The 15,195-nt window shown below is 36.3% G+C and overlaps 1 protein-coding gene across 16 annotated transcripts in view; it reads right to left on the bottom strand.

Annotated features, from left to right (window-relative positions):
• LOC108528181 (uncharacterized) overlaps window positions 1-15,195 on the bottom strand; it is a 172,121-nt gene that overhangs the window by 77,928 nt on the left and 78,998 nt on the right. For 12 of the 16 annotated variants that reach the window (XR_001885052.1, XR_001885050.1, XR_001885054.1 and 9 more), the window contains one exon: window positions 12,742-12,948. The exons of the other annotated variants lie outside the window; for them this stretch is intronic. The gene's annotated coding sequence lies outside the window, so the exon portion shown is untranslated. The remainder of the gene's footprint in view (window positions 1-12,741; window positions 12,949-15,195) is intronic. 16 annotated transcript variants of the gene reach the window in all.

Here is a 15,195-nt window from a genome sequence, read left to right as displayed (position 1 = left end):
AAACCTAGGCAATACCATTCAGGACATAGGCATGGGCAAAGACTTCATTACTAAAACCAAAAGCAATGACAACAAAAGCCAAATTTGACAAATGGAGTCTAATTAAACTAAAGAGCTTCTGCATAGCAAAAGAAACTATCATCAGAGTGAACAGACAACCTATAGAATGGGAGAAAATTTTTGCAATCTCTCCATCTGATAAAGGGCTAATATCCAGAATCTACAAGGAACTTAAACAATTTTACAAGAAAAAAACAACCCCATCAAAAAGTGGGCAAAGGATATGAACAGACACTTCTCAAAAGAAGACATTTATGCAGCCAACAAACACGTGAAGAAAAGCTCATTATCACTGATCATCAGAGAAATGCAAATCAAAACCACAATGAGATACCATCTCATGCCAGTTAGAATGACAATCATTGAAAAGTCAGGAAACAACATGCTGGAGAGAATGTGGAGAAATAGGAACACTTTTACACTGCTGGTGGGAGTGTAAATTAGTTCAACCATTGTGGAAGACAGTGTGGCAGTTCCTCAAGGATCTAGAACCAGAAATATCATTTGACCCAGCAATTCCATTACTGGGTATATACCCAAAGGATTATAAATCATTCTACTACAAAGACACATGCATACGTATGTTTACTGCAGCATTGTTCACAATAGCAGACTTAGAACCAACATAAATGTCCATCAATGATAGACTGCATAAAGAAAATGTGGTACATATACACCATGGAATACTCTGCAGCCATAAAAAAGAATGAGTTCATGTCCTTTGCAGTGACATGGATGAAGCCGGAAACCACCATCCTCAGCAAACTAACACAGGAACAGAAAACCAAACACCACATATTCTCACTCATAAGTGGGAGTTGAACAATGACAACACATGGACACAGGGAGGGGAACATCACACACTGGGGCCTGTCGGAGGTTGGAGGACTAGGGAAGGGATAGCTTTAGGAGAAATACCTAATGTAGATGATGGGTTAATGAGTGCACCAAACCACCATGGCAAGTGTATGTAACAAACCTGCATGCTCTGCACATGTATCCCAGAACTTAAAATATAATAAAAAATAAAATAAAAGAAATTACCACAGCCACACTTAACCTACAACCACCATCACCCTGATCAGTCAGCAGCCATCAAAATCTAGGAAAGACCCTCCACCAGCAAAAAGATTACAATTTGCTGAAGGCTCAGATGATCATTAGCATTTTTTAGGAGTAACGTATTTTTAGTTAAGGTATATATATATACTCTTTTTTTGGCATAACGCTATTGCACAAAATAGACTACAATATAGTGAAAACATAACTTTTATATGCACTGGGAAGTCTAAAGATTTAAGTGACTTCCTTTATCGTGGAGGTTCGGTACTGAATCTGCAGTATCTCTGAGGAAAGCCTGTATTTGAAGAGCTGACTAGAGAAAAGTTTCGTAGAAACACAAAGCCACACTAGAAGTGAGACAGCCTAATTTAATAAAATTAAAAGAAAAAGGAAAAAAAACTCTAAAAAGCATTATGCCTTTGCTCAGAAAAGCTATCTGTTTGCTAGCGTGAGTTCTGACAAAGACCAAATCCTGTCTCAAGTACAAGTTTGGAGCTTGTGTTGAAGTTCTCTAAGGGCAGTTTAACCACAGTAAGAGATTACCTCTTGCATTCCAATTTGTATTCATTAACATACAATTCTTTTTTTTATTATTATTATACTTTAAGTTCTAGGGTACATGTGCACAACGCGCAGGTTTGTTACATTCTCAAAAGAAGACATTTACACAGCCAACAGACACATGAAAAAATGCTCATCATCACTTGACATCACAGAAATGCAAATCAAAACCACAATGGGATACCATCTCACACCAGTTAGAATAACATACAATTCTTAAAATGGTGGGACAGTCAGATGTTTGGTCTAGATCTTCCCAGTTGCTGATGATTTCATGTTCCTGCAAATATAATCTGTACTTTTCTGAAAAAGGAAAATGAAAGAGGATGGCCATGGGTGACTCTCAGTCAATCCATGTGACTTCTGGATGAGGACCTATGAAATGGAGAAAACTGGATTTCCCAGAACTGGCCCTGCCACCACTCCCTTCAGATCCAATTTGAGCATATGTGTTACTTTGTGCAATTGTTGTCATAAAGATGACTCTTGTTTGCTAAAAAAAATGAACCAAATGGTTATAGAAAACTAGACAATGTAAACTGTACATGTATAAATAAGTTACTTCCCTTTAAATGTCAAATGCCCCATCTCTCCTTCTCTTGTTTTTTGAGCTTTTCCTAATTAGACAGACTCATAGTTTTCATCAAGAAGTTCAGTATAAAAATATTTGGGCTATCTACTATGTGTAAACTGTCACAAAAACATTTAGAAACAAGCCAGAAATCCATATGGATGAGAAGAAAAGGGAGGTGGTGATGATGGTAGTGGTGGTGGTCATGGTGGTGATGGGAGTGGTGGTGATAGTAGCGGTGATAGGGATGGTGGTGGTGGCAGTGGTGGTGGTTGTCTTGGTAATGGTGGTGTTGGTGGTTGTTGTGGTTATGGTGGTAGTGGTGGTGGTGGTGGTGAGTGGTGGTGGGGGTGGTGGTGGTGGTTCCTGGTAATGGTGGTATTGACAGTGGTTGTAGTCATGGTGGTGATGGGAATGGTGGTGGTGGTAGTGATAGCAGTGGTGGTGGTGGTGGTGGTGGCAGTTCCTGGTAATGGTGGCGTTGATGGTGGTTGTAGTCATGCTGGTGATGACAGTGGTGGTGGTGATAGTCCCAGTAATGGTGGTGTTTATGGTGGTTGTGGTTATGGTAGTGGTAGTGGTGGTGGCAGTGGTGGTAGTTGTTCCTGGTAATGGTGGTATTGATGGAGGTTTGATTAGGGTGGTAGTGGTGGTGTTGGTGGTGGTCATGGTGGTGATAAGAGTGGTGGTGTTGGTGGTGGTAGTGGCAGTGGTGGTGGTTGTCCTGGTAATGGTGGTGTTGATGGAGGTTGTGGTTATGGGGTTAGTAGTGATGGTGGTGGTGGTGGTGGTGGTGGTGATAGCCACGCTCCTAGCTAAAGTGATAACAGAACGAAGTTCTAGAGACCAAAATATTTTTTTTTAAATGAACTGTAATGATTAATTTTTTTATGTCAACTTTTGTGTATCCAGAAGACATTAGCATTTTAATCAGGTAACAAAGTAAAGAAGATCTGCCCTACTCAATGTGGGCAGGTATCTTCCATTCTACTAAAGACCCAAATTGAAGAAAAAGGTGGGAGAGCAAATGTCCTCTCTCTTCTCAAGCTAGGACATTCATCTTCTCCTACCCTTGGACATCAAGTCTCCTGGTTTTGGGGCCTTCAAACTCTGAGACTTACACTAGTAGCCTCCCCGGTTCTTAGGACTTCAGTTTCAGACTTGGAATTATACCATCAGTTCCCTGGTTCTCCAGCCTTCAGACTCTTGACTGAATTATACAATTGGCTTTCTTGGTTATCCAGCATGCAGACAGTATATCATGGGACCTCTTGGCTTCCATAATCACATAAGCCAATTCCCATAATAAATCTCCTCTTATCCATCTCTATATATCCTATTGGTTCTGTTTCTCTGGAGAACCCTGACTAATACATCAACTAAACCAACAAACTTTTAGCCACACTGACTATAAAAAAAGAAAGATGAAAATAACTAAAGTCTGACAAGAATGCAGAGACATTAGTATTGACCTTTATAGAAACTAAAAGAATTATAAGAGATTACTTGGAACTATGTACAGCAACAAATTAGGTAATCTAGATGTATGGACAAATTCCTAGAAACACATAAATTATCAAAACTGATTTAAGAAGTAAAAAATCTTAACAGATCTAAAGAAAAAACCTTAACAGACTCGGTATTCAAAAACCTCCCAACAAAGAAAAGTCTGTGCTACATGGCTTCACTGGTTAATTCTACCAAACACTAAAATAAGAATTAACACCATTCCTTCTCAAACTTTTCCAATAAAGCAGGAGAGGGAACACTTCCTAACACATTTTGTGAGGTCAGCATTACTCTGATACTAAAGCCAAACAAAGACATCAAAAGAAAACTATAACTTAATATCCCTTATTAATACAGATGTAAAATTCTGCAACAAAATACTGGCAAACCAAATCCAACAGCACATTTTAAAAACATATTCACCACAACCAAATGAAGTGTAACTCAGGAATCCAAGTGTGATTGAAGATATGAAAATCAATTAATATAATGCACCACATTAAAGGGATGGAGTAATATATTACATGATTATCTCAATACATGCAGAAAGAGTATTTGACCAAATTCTATATCCTTTCATGATTAAAAAAAAAGCACTCACAAACTAGGAGAGAAAAGAATTTATTTAATATGATAAAGGGCATTTATGAAAAACCCATAGCTAACATCACACTAATGGTGAAAGAATGAAAGCTTTCCCCTAAGATCAGGAAGAAAACATGATGCCTGCTTTGACCACTGCTATTTGACACTGTACTGGAAGTTCTAATCAAAGGAATGATTCAAGAAAAAGAAATAAAAGGCATCCAAATTTACGACACCTTTAGAAGTACAAATAAGTAAAACTACTTCTATTTGCAAATGACAAAATCGCATAGAATCCACAAAAAAAACCTACCAGTGCTAATAAGCAAATTCAGCAAACTTACAGGGTATAAGATCAACATACAAAAATCAGTTGTGTTTTATACAGCAGCAATTAACAAACTGAAAAGGAAATTTAAAACAATTTCATTTACAATAGCACCCAAAAGAACAAAATACTCAGGAATACATTTAATGAAGGAGGTGAAGGACATAAACTGAAAACTATAAAACATTGCTGAAAGAAACTTTAAAAGACCTAAATAAGTGAAACTATTTCCCATGTTCATGAATTGTAAGACTTAATATTGTTATCTAACAATATTACCCAAATCAATCTACAGTTCCTCAAATTCACATGGAACTGCACAGAACCCCCCAAATAGCCAAAACAATACTTCAAAAGTAACATATGGTTGGAAGACTCACAATTCCCAATTTCAAAACTTACTACATAGCTAAAATAACCCAAACAGTATAGTACTGGCATAATAATAGATATACTGAACAACATAATAAAACTTGAGAGTCCAGAAATAAACCCAAACATCTATGATGAATTGATTTTTGACAAGGGTGCCAAGGCCATTCAACAGAGAAAGAAGAGTCTCTTTAATAAATGATGCAGGAACAAATGTATAACCACAAACAATAAAGTTGGACTCCTACCTCACTCCTTATTAAAAAAAAAAAACTCCAAATGGATCAATGACCTAAATATGAAAGCTACAATTATAGAACTACTAAAGAAACCATACACTTAAATCTTCATGACTTTAGATTTGGAAATGGATTCCTAAACTTTCACAAAAGCATGAGCAATAAAAGTAAAAATAGATAGGTTGGACTTCATAAAAAATTAAAATATTTGTGTATGAAAGGATATTACAGAATGGGAAAAAAATTTTGCAGTTATTCTGATATGAAATTAGTATCCCTTAAATTATATCTGATAAAGGATTAATATCCAGAATACATAAAGAATCATTACAACTCAACAACAAATAGATAAGCAATCCAAATTTTTAAATGGGCAAACGAGCAAAATAGGCATTTCTCCAAAAGAGATATACAGATCTCCAATAAGCACATGAAAAGATGTTCAACATCACTGGTCATTAAGGAAATGCAATTTCATACCCATTAGGATACCTTTAATCAAACAAATTAAAAATGTTGGCAAGAGCCAGGCATAGTGGCTCATACCTGTAATCCGAGCACTTTGGGAGGGCAAGGTGGATGATCGCTTGAGCCCAGGAGTTCAAGACCACCAGCCTGGTCAACATGGGAAACTGTATCTACTAAAAATACAAAAATTAGACAGGAATGGTGGTGTGTGCCTTTAATGTGAGGCCCAAGAATCACTTGAACCCAGGAGGTGAAGGCTGCAGTGAGCCAAGATTATGCCACTGCACTTCAGCCTGGGCACCAGAGCGAGACTCCATCTCAAAAAAAGAAAAAGTTGGCAAGGATGTATAGAAATAAGAACCCTGGTACCTTCCTGGTAGGCACATAAAATGGTGCAGCTGCTGTGGAAAACAGTTGGGCTGTTCCTCAAAAAGTTAAACACAGAATTACCATCTGACTAACAGAAATGAAAAGATGTCCACACAAAAACTTGCACATGAATGTTTATAGCAATATTATTGATAACAGCAAAAAAAGTGAAAATAGCTCAAATGCCCATCAGTGGATAATCAGATAAACAAATTGTGGTAATGGGGTGTGTGTGTGTGTGTGTGTGTGTGTGTGTGTGTGTGTGTGTCAAAAATATGCTCAGTGAAAGAAGGTAGACACAAAGGTCACATATTGTATGGTTCCATTTACGTGATATATCCAGAATAAGCAAATCCATAGCAATAGACAGCAGATTAGTAGATAACAAACAAGAAAAATTCCTTCTACATGGCAAAAAATCCAAGATAGAATCAGCATTTATTACATAAATAACTACTTAAACAATTTGGTGTGGTTTTCTTTGATTCTTTCAAACATCATGCATTTTGCAAATAATGATATTATACTTACATGGACTTAAGCTAAAATCTCCATAGGGTTTACATACATGTGGCTGTTCTTTTCAGTACTTTATTCTGTTATATTTTAGTCTCTTGTCTGATGCTTGATTTTTGTCTTTTCTCATTAAGAAAAAGAAAGTCGAACTATATGTCCAAATCTAGCATTAAATTACAATTCTTTTACTGAGAAAATAAGACCAAGCGCATGGAGAAAATGCAAATAGAGAGAGAACCTCTCCAAAATTCTAATTAAGCTGCAAGCCATAAAAGGGTGCAGTTTCCATAATGAAACTTAAATGTTTACAGATTTTTCATCAAAAGACAAACAACCAGGTTTTAGCCTTGACCGGGTTATAGAAGATAGATGGCATTATTACCATACGTACCTATGATTTGAACATAAAGAGAAAACTCAATACCACTATATGTAATATTAGAAGGAAAAAATGAATTAACTAAGACTTAGTGTCTGTTTTTCAAGTATCATTGTTAGATGTCCTACAAGTAAATAAAATCAAAGTGAAATGTGTAAGAAACTTTCTATTCCTTTATTCATTCATAGATCAGACAGTAATATAAAATAAACACAAAACCCACATTTCATCTATCTTTGTCTGCATGTAAATAATTAGCAAAGTATTCTAGCTGCTTATGTCTTGCTTTGCTTAAGCAGGCTTCTCTGTGAGGGAAAGAAACTGCTGTTTTGTTAATGTTAGCGAACCACATCCTATAAACTCTAGAGTACAGGGAAAATATATATTGCAAGAAGTCTACTCAAAAAATCAGCATGTGAGACATGGCATAGCTTGGCCCTTGTAGAAGGACACACCCTCTTTTTGTCAGAATTGCTTTTATTCAAGGACTTCTGTCATCATTTCCTTCTCCCTCTACCATGTCTCCTTACCTTGGATATTATGAAATAGGTATCCTTTTTAATTTATGCATTATAACATGTTTTCTACATTTGTTCATGAGTTGAAAACAAAGAAATATAAGTGTTTCTAATGTCTTCCTGGCTTTGCCATATAAAGTAATTGCTCCCAGCCATTCTTAATTTACATACCACGATTTTTGTGATTTTTTTTCTCTTGTTGCTCTTGTTAATTGATATTCATATTTGGTATCTCAAAGCCTAACAACTTTTCTCCTGAATCTAATCATTTTATAGGATTCAGCATTCTTGGATGTATAATAAAGAGACAGTCACATCTTTGCCAGCAAAAGAAAGAATACATGCAGCTACACAGGTCACTTTCTATTTATTAGCTTTAGCCTCCTTTTTACTGTGAATACAGAAAACATCTGCATTCAATGGTTCCGATTTTCAATAAGGCAGCTTGCATACAGAGAAAGCTGAATGAGAAGAAACCCAAAGGCTCAAATACTGTCCAAATGAGTGGACTTCTAAAATATAACCCTTTCTCAAATTTTTGTAATATATTCAGTAGAGGCCTTTTTTTTCGGTTAATTCCCCACATGCTTCAGTGATTAGTAGTAACTTTATCTTGTCATTCCCATAGACTATGATAGAAACAAAATAACCCAAAAGCTAGCTTTCTGATTGAGTTTCCATAAATGCAACGTGAAGGACGTGCATGAAGAATGCGGAAGCAGGAAATGACTTGGAGAGCAATGGAGATATTATGCTGTGTTTGTTTAAGCTGCTGTGTGAAAGGCAAATCTTCCCACTCCCCTCATCACCACAGCTGTGATTAAAACTCTGGCTGGCTGAAACCAAATATAAGGTTGTATTCTCTTCACCCAGCTGTCAATCTTTCCATTGGTTGGTTTACAGGTTGTGAGAAAAGACATGCTCCTGTTTTCAACATGTGGATGAAAGGTCCTGCTTTGGTAAATTCAATTAGATAGAAAATTGAGCTTTCTCTCTTAATTTCAACCCATCATGGAACAGTGACAACTATAGGACCTGGAATTATCTTGTTAAACCCTGTTTTTTCTTATTAGTTGATGTATATTTTATTGTTGCTACCTATAAATTCATGTTTAAGTTTATATACTATACTCAAAGTATACTTAATGTAATAAATATGCATAAATCCAGGTTGATGTAACTTTTGACACAAATGACATAATAAAGGCATAAAGAAAAATGATGGCAAATGCCATAGTCTGAAATATCAGGAGAAGTCAAAGTTGAGATTCTCACTAGCTTTCATGCATTCCTCATGTTTTCATTAAACACGTCCACAAATGCCTAGAACTGCATGAACTCATCATCTGAATCGAAGGTCAATTATAAAACATCTCATTTTCAAGTTTGCCAATCAATGCACACCTTTAAATAGCACATATACCGTTTTGGCACTGGGTTTTCTCCAGGCTCTTTTATAAAATAAGTGAAGAAGTATTATGCCTCAAAGCTTCTTAGAGAATAAGTCTTATGGCCAGGCACAATGACTCATGCCTGTAATCCCAGCATTTTAAGAGGCCAAGGAAAGAGGATTACTTGAAGCCAGGAATTTGAGACCAGCCTGGGCAACACAGTGAGACTCAGTCCCTACAAAAGAAATAATAAATTAATCAATTAATTAATTAATTTTAAAACAGAATAAGTCTCATAAGTCCCACACTGCTGGTGGGGGTGTAAACTAGTTCAACCATTGTGGAAGACAGTGTGGCGATTCCTCAAGGATCTAGAACTAGAAATACCATTTGACCCAGTCATCCCATTACTGGGTATATACCCAAAGGATTATAAATCATGCTGCTATAAAGACACATGCACACGTATGTTTACTGCAGCAATATTCACAATAGCAAAGACTTGGAACCAATCCAAATGTCCATCAATGATAGACTGGATTAAAAAAATGTGGCACATATACACCATGGAATATTATGCAGCCATAAAAAAGGATGCGTTCATGTCCTTTGTAGGGACATGGATGAAGCTAGAAACCATCATTCCAAGCAAACTATTGCAAGGACAGAAAACCAAACACCACATGTTCTCACTCATAGGTGGGAACTGAACAATGAGAACACCTGGACGTAGGGTAGGGAACATCACACACTGGGACCTGTTGTGTGGTGTGGGGAGGGGGGAGGGATAGCCATCAGGGAGATATATACTCTAATGTAAATATGAGTTAATGGGTGCCAGCCACACCAACATGGCCCACATGTATACATACTGTAACAGACCTGCCACTGTTGTGCCTACATGTACCCTTAGAACTTAAAGTATAATAAAAAAGTAAAATAGAAAAGAAAGGAAAATAAAAAATAAATAAATAAATAAATTTCTAAAACAGTATAACTCTTATAACCAAAAGATAATAATAACAATAATATATTTTGGGAGATTCTGAAAATTAACTTTCCTTGTAACTACTTAGTCTAAAGATTTAATAGTCTTTCTTGCCTTGTTTTTTCCTCTAACTAAAACATCTTATATGATAAAGCTAGCAAAAACAAATAGGAATAAAATTACTATCAGTTTTACCTAAGGAAACTTAAAAGTGGCCAATTTTTCTTACACTTTTACAAAATTCTTAATTCTGGCGCAAAGTTGCAAGTAAATGTGTCCTCCTCAAAGAAGAATTTTTGTGAAAACTACAGATCTCTTCAAGAGACCTGAAGATTAAACTACGACTTATACACTTCCAAGCTATTTACTTCATATCAATATTGCTTCTATATTCAAACTCGCAGAAGAGCACAAAGAAAAAAATCTAGTTGAAATTTACAAAATACCAAGGTTCCTCTATGGCATCCCAATACTAGATGCAGTTTCAATGAAACATCTCCACTGCAAATAGAGGAGGCGCATAAAGGAAAGCAACAGGGAAGAGACAAGTTAGAAGAGAGCACAAGTAAAAGAAACACACAAAATCAAATAGGAATAAATGTAATTGGGAAAAGGCTCTTCACAGGCTGAAAATCTACCCTGACCCACGAATCTGTACCAGTACCCACAAATTGTACTTAGGTAATTTTTTCTATTTTATTTAAAAGAATTTATATTCACTATAATGTTGTCTAAAAGCCTTGTGATTATATGTATTACCCTTATGAAAGAAGCACTAAGATCAGTTGACCTAGGTTCCTCTACGTAAATTTTTCTTTGATTTAGAGAAAAAATAAAAAGGAAAAGCAAGGCGGAGAGGAGAAAAAAAGGATGAGAATATGCTGAAATATACCTTAAAATAACTATTACAGAAAATCAGTCATCTTTTGAAGTGAAAGAAAGGGAAAAGATTTGTTAAGAAATGTTATAATTTTAAGATACATCCTTTAAAATTGTTTCAAATATATGAATGTGTGTGTGTTCCTTCAGCCAATCAATTACAGAAAACAGATGACACATGGGTGATAGAAGTATAGATATATCTCATTTTACTGTGCTTCACTTTACTGAGCTTCGTAGATATCGCTTTTACAAACTGAAGATTTGTGGCAACCCTGCATCGAACAAGTCTATCAGCACCATTTTTCCAATAGCATGTGCTCACTTTGTGTCTCTGGGTCACAATTTAGTAATCCTCACAATATTTCCAACTTTTTCACTGTTATTTGTATCTGGTATGGTGATCTGTGATCAGTGATCTATGGTGTTACTATTGTCATTGTTTTGAGGCATCATGAACCATGCCCATAGGCAAACTTAATAAATGTACACATTCTGACTGCTCCAACAACCAGCAGTTCCTTTGTTTCTCTCCTTGGGCCTCCCTATTCCCAGACACAACATATTGAAATTGGGCCAATGAATAACCCTACAACGGCCTCTAAATATTGCAATGAAAGGAAGAATCTCACATCTCTCACTTTCAATCAAAAGCAAGAAATGATTAAGCTTAGTGAGGAAAATACGTCGAAAGCTAAGACAGGCCAAAAGCTAGGCCTCTTGTGCCAAACAGCCAAGTTACAAATGTAAAGTAAAAGTTTTTGAAGGAAATTAAAAGTGCTACTTCTGTGAACGCATGAATGATAAGAAAGCAAAACAGCCTTATTGCTGATTCAGAGAAAGCTTTAGATGCCTGGATAGAAGATCAAACCAGCTACAGCATTCCCTTAAGCCAAAATCTAATCTATAGCAAGAACCCAATCTTCTTCAATTCTATGAAGGTTAAGAGAGGTGAAGAAGCTGTGAAAGAAAGATTGAAAGCTAGCAGAGGTTGGTTCATGAGGTTTCAGGAAAGCACAAGGTGAAGCAGCAAGTGCTGATGTAGAAGCTGCAGCACGTTATCCAGAAGATCTAGCTAAGATCACTGACAAAGATGGCTACACCAAACAACCTATTTTCAGTGTAGATGAAACAGTCTTCTATTGGAAGAAGATAACACCTGGGTCTTTCACAGCTAGAGAGGAGACGTCAATGTCTGACTTTAAAGCTTCAAAGGACAGACTGACTCTTGTTAGGGGCTAATGCAGCTGGTGATTTTATGTTGGAGCCAATGCTCATTTGCTATTCCAAAACCCTAGGGCCCTTAAGAATTATGCTAAATCTTTTGTGCTTGTGCTCTATAAATGGAACAACAACACTTAGATGACAGTACATCTGTTTACTGCATGTTTTACTGAATATTTTAAGCCTTTCAATTAGACTTATTGCTCAGAAAAAAAAAAAAGATTCCTCTCAAAATAGTACTGCTCATTAACAATGCACCTGATCATCCAAGAGCTCTGATGGAGATGACAAAAAGATTCACATTGTTTTCTTGACTGCTAATACAACATCCATTCTGCAGCCCATAGATCAAGGAGTAATTTTGACTTTCAAGTCTTATTAATTTTTTTTTTCTGTAAACAGAGTCTTGCTCTGTTGCCCAGGCTGCAGTACACTGGCACAATCTTGGCTCACTGCAACCTCTGCCTCCCAGGTTCAAGAGATTGGAGGACCTCAAAGCCTCCTGAGTAGCGGGGACTACAGGTGTGTGCCACCATGCCCAGAAAATTTTTGTATTGTTTGTAGAGACAGGGTTTCACCATGTTGGTCAGGCTGGTCCTGAACTCCTAAGCTCAGGCAATCTGCCTGCCTCAGCCTCCCAAAGTGCTAGGATTACAGGTGTGAGCCACCCACACCCTACCTCAAGTCTTATTAATTAAAAAATACATTTTGTAAGGCCATACCTGTCATAGATACCAATTCCTCTGATGGATCTGGGCAAAGTCAATTGAAAGCCTTCTGGAAAGGATTTCCCATTCTAGATGCTATTAAGAACATCCATGTTTCATAAAAGGAGATCAAAATATCAACAGGAGCAGGAGTTTGGAAGAAGTTGATTCCAAGCCTCGTGTATGACTTTGAGGGGTTCAAGACGTCATTGGAAGAAATAACTGCATGTATGACAGAAATAGCAAAAGAATTATAATTAGAAGTAGAGTCTAAAAGATGTGACTGAATTGCTGCAATCTTATGATAAAACTTTAAAAAATGAGGAGCTGCTTCTCATGAATGAGCAAAGAAACTGAGTTTTTTTTAAATAAGGTTTTTTGTTGTTGTTGTTTGGTTTTTGTTTTTAGACAGGGTCCTAATCTGTCACCCAGGCTGGAGTGCAGTGGCGCAATCTGGGCTCACTGCAACCTCCGTGTCCTGGGTTCAAGTGATTCTCCTGCTTCAGCCGCCTGAGTAGCTGGGATTACAGGTGTCCACCACCACGACCAGCTAATTTTTGCATTTTTAGTAGAGACTGGGTTTCACCATGTTGTCCAGGTTGGTCTCAAACTCCCGACCTCAAGTGATCCACCTAACTCTGCCTCCCAAAGTGCTGAGATTACAGGCATGAGCCACCCACCCTGCCAAAAGTGGTTTTCTGAAATAGAATCTACTTCTGGTGAAGATGCTATTATATATACATTGCATCATTGTTGTGAGCAACAACGGATTTGAAATATTTCATAAACTTAGTTGATAAAGCAGCAGCAAGGTTTGGGAGAACTGACTCCAATTTTGAAAGAAGTTCTCTTGTGGGTAAAATGCTCTCAAACAGCGTCATATGCCACAGAGAAATTTTTCTTGAAAGGGAGAGTCAGTCAATGGGGTAAACTTCATTGTTGTCTTATTTTTTCAAAATTGCCACAGTAACCCCAACCTTCAGCAATCACAACCTTCATCAGTCAGCAGCCATCAACATTGAGGCAAGACTCTCTACCAGCAAAAAGACTACAACTCACTGAAGGCTCAGATGATCGTTAGCATTTTTTAGGAATAATGTATTTTTAAATTAAAGTATGTATACTGCTTTTTTTAGACATAATGTTATTCTACTGCACATATATAAATAGGCTGCAGTACAGTGTAAACAAAACTTTTATATGCACTGGGAAACCAAAAAATGTGTGAGACTCACTTTATTACAATATTCACTTTATTTAATATTACAGTGGTCTGGAGCTGAACTTGCAATATCTCTGAAGTATACCTGTGAATACATTTGATCTACTTGCAACATGACAGTGAACTGATCTTTCTCCAAACACATAGAAATGCTAGAAAACATATAAACCCCAAAAAAGGTATATAGTTTAGAAATACCCAGAGTTCAAAAACAAAGAGGTAACCCAAAGCCAAAGTTACAAGAATATATGCAGACAGCATAACAACTTAAGAACATACAAAGTAGAAACTGAACTTAGGGGTCAGTAGCTAAGGTTTTAAGGTCCATCTGTCAGGACAGGATATGTGGTTTGGGGCCCATGTAAGTAGTGAAGTTAGAATGAAATAACTGAGGTACCTGAATAAAAAGTTCAGATATTCAAAAGATGGCTTATTCAATTTAAAAGGGATATTAAAAGCAAAAACAAAATATTTACTCACTAGCTCAGGAGAGCAGTTTTTTTGTTTTGTTTTGTTTTGTTTTGTTTTGTTTTGTTTTTTTCCAGTTCTCTGCCAAAAGCTCTGGTTAGGAAAAAGTTTTCTATAACCAATCAAAACCTAAAGATAGGTTTGGGGCCCATGGTATGATGGTAATCCCATGCCAGATAAGAAATAGCTGCTAGTAAGGAATTATATATAATGTTATAGTGTAATTATAAGAAATTATAGTGTATTATAAGAAATATTATTAAATGAACAAAACTAGGGGCTGGACAGCGTCAATAGTAAGCCTGCGTTTATCTAGGAAAACAATACAAATTTAATTCCATTTTAAAAGCAGACACAAAAGAAAGATAAATCAAAGCTAATTACATTGTTTACCTATGGGAAAGCAGAGAAAAGGGCAAAGAGAGAAGGATAGAAACTAGACTTCGTCAAATTTACCTTATTTTCTAGTTTTGACTCTGAAACTATATAAATTTCTAACATAATTATAAAGCAAAGCTGAATCAAGAATGTTAAAAACTATTCCCAAAATTTGAAAGTAAAATGAAATAAACTAACTTATGTATCAACTTGCTAGCTTAAACACAAAGAACAATTATTTCAAGTGACATTAAACAGAGTAATTAGATTATAAATTCTAAGTGAGATATACGGCAAGAACCAAAAGAACTATAAAAAAAATTGTAAACTTTTTCCCAGTAACCATATTGTTAGCAATAGCATTGGTATTGTTATACTGATATTAAAAGAGATTAATTTTA

The sequence above is a fragment of the Rhinopithecus bieti genome, unplaced genomic scaffold (assembly GCF_001698545.2).
Source record: "Rhinopithecus bieti isolate Rb0 unplaced genomic scaffold, ASM169854v2 scaffold_5026, whole genome shotgun sequence".
NCBI lineage: Eukaryota > Metazoa > Chordata > Mammalia > Primates > Cercopithecidae > Rhinopithecus > Rhinopithecus bieti.
This window is presented reverse-complemented; position numbering and strand designations above follow the sequence as displayed.